The 2,636-nt window shown below is 31.5% G+C and overlaps 1 non-coding gene across 1 annotated transcript; it reads right to left on the bottom strand.

Moving 5' to 3' along the window:
* Positions 1-1,680: 1,680 nt before the first annotated feature.
* Trnae-uuc (transfer RNA glutamic acid (anticodon UUC)) lies at positions 1,681-1,752 on the bottom strand. The gene has a single exon. It is a non-coding gene; the product is annotated as a tRNA-Glu (tRNA).
* Between the last annotated feature and the right edge of the window lie 884 nt (positions 1,753-2,636).

A 2,636-nucleotide genomic window follows, 5' to 3' on the forward strand; every position in this document is an offset into this window, starting at 1 on the left:
TGTATAATGCCATAGTGGTTGACTTTAATTCTTAAAGCTATCTTTAAAGCTGTGGTATCAGAAAAAACATGCATATAACGTATTAATCGTACAGATAAAATATGTTTTTCTCAGTATTTTTGTATCTTTTAGAGAACCAGTTAACTACCTTTATCAAGTCGAATTATAAGAAGCATAATTTATTATTTGGCAAAAGCTGTACTTTTCAGTCGATTAAGCTCTATACGCTTTAAGAACCTGTAACGTGTTTTACACGATTTCTTTCCTCAACCTTTACTCAATTTCTTTATCCAGTTAACGTGTTAGTCTGATAATAACAAATATATTTTCCAATTTTTACATACTTAAGCCAAAAAGCAATGCAAAATCAAAACAAAAAGACATCTCATTAAGCCTATTCTTGTGAAGATAAGATTTGAATTGTTTAAGACTCTAAATTGTTTAATACTCTTGCTGGTTAAAAAGTATCATAAAGTAAACCAAGGTTTACTTGTTTGTGAGACACAATCATTTAGAAAATCTCAGAGTACTATGGGTTGGGAATATTAAAACAGAAGCATGTAGTGGTATAGATCATAAACATAAACAAATTAAGTCACTGACAGAAATCGTATACGGTACTAATAGCGGTAACACCTGGGTTGGAAGTTTTTTTAGTCCCATTTAAATGAAAATACAAACGTGTTTACTATTATGCCAGTGACGTAATTTGTTTACTAGCATGTGTGGTGTGCACCACAGCTGGCTGCAGATTCATTGTACGGTTTCTACAGTAGTTCAATATTTGCTCACTAGAGCAACAGGTGTATTACTTAGTCTATGTATTTACATAACATGTGGTAGGCTTGGTGTACGAATCAAGTTAGTCATCATCAGCTGGATAAACATAGCTCATCTTCATTAGACACTAGCTGGCCCGTCAGACGTCGTCCTGTCCTAATGTGGTTTTATGTCATATGCTCGTTCATTTTCAAGATGAGCTCGTTCGCATCGCTCAATCACGTCCTGGTTGAAGTCAATGGATGTTTTTAACAGTGCTAGAAGTTCAATGTTTTGTTCCACAATTCTTTGTGAATAATGCAAAAATATGCGGTGAGATTTAATAGTATATTTCATCACTAGGGTGTAAAGTAACTCTGGTTGCCCCGAACTCGACTTTCACAGTAAATAATCTAAGGTTAAAAACACCTTTCGCTCTTGTGTTGAGCTAAATTTTTCGTTATATTGCATCATAAAAAATAAGCAAACCAAGTTAAAAACCTCAATACTTTTTATATTAAGTAACCTATAAAAACGATTTCAATTGTTGCTAAGACAAACAATCAGCTGTTTAGCAAGTGATTTAATAATTTCGTCTATTACGATTGTGTAAGTGTACATTATACTAACGATACGTCGAACTATTGACATGAACGCAACAATCGATGCATACTTTCGATAGCTTGAATCGAAGTTTACAACTGAAAAGTTGACTTTTACTGCCTATGGATAAAAAGGCTTTTTTACTCCCTAGGGAGAAAAGGTCTGCTTTAGTCCCTCATTGCTTGTATAAAAAAAAACAATACTGCTGTATGGCTGTATTTTTCTGCAGTATGAAGAGGAATGTTATAATAGTATCCATAAGACCTATTAAAGCTCTCACAATTGTTGAAAAATTAATTTTGCCATGGCAAAAGGTTTTTCCCATGCCGGGAATCGAACCCGGGCCTTCTGGGTGAAAGCCAGATATCCTAGCCACTAGACCACATGGGAGCTTACACATCTTGTATTTACAGTATCAGAACTATTAGTGAGTATCATTTTGTATGGTACAGAGAGATAAAATATACATATATATATATTGTTTAAATTTAATTTAGGTGCTCACGGAATAGGGCTGCTGATACATTAAATTTTTACCGTAAATAAAGTACAACTGAGCACCCTGAATATTATATTTTTAATAGAAGTGACATGTTTCGGACATTAAACATGTCTCTTCTATTAAAAATATAATATTCAGGGTGCTCAGTTGTACTTTATTTACTAAAATAATTTAAAATGTATAAAATAAAATTTGAAATAAAATAAAATAAATAATATATCAAATATGTATATATATATATATATATATATGTAATATAATATTATAATATGTTTAAATATAGTATAAAAAGAATTAAAAAAATAAATAAAATGTGTATAGAATGTACGTTATGGATACGATAACATAGATAGAAGATTATACTTTGAATTTTGATGCATAGTATTTTTTAAATTGATGTATTCCTATAGCATTTTTTTTATCACACTATTCTTTCAAAAGGTCTCTATTTTCCTCCAATAAGGCTGATCTTGCAACAAAATTGATTGTCCTATACAGGATACATACATAAGTTGAAAACAAAAGCTATAAATCTATTATATTATTAAAGTGATACAATCAAATTTTATGTAAACGGTTAAGGTCATTTATCAAATAAAAATATAGGCATATGGCACATCAAAATGGGGCTTAGAGTGTGTAGATTTGCCGAAAAGTATTGATATGGACGAATTTCCTAAGGGCTCTGCCCCACAGGCTGATTTCCAAAGGGGTACGCCTGGCATGCTTCCAATGTTTAAATGATTTAATTTAATGTAGTTAATGAAACAGC

This window comes from Macrosteles quadrilineatus, unplaced genomic scaffold (genome assembly GCF_028750875.1).
Source record: "Macrosteles quadrilineatus isolate MER2022 unplaced genomic scaffold, UCM_ALF_1.0 Scaffold_1__1_contigs__length_201487025, whole genome shotgun sequence".
Lineage (NCBI taxonomy): Eukaryota > Metazoa > Arthropoda > Insecta > Hemiptera > Cicadellidae > Macrosteles > Macrosteles quadrilineatus.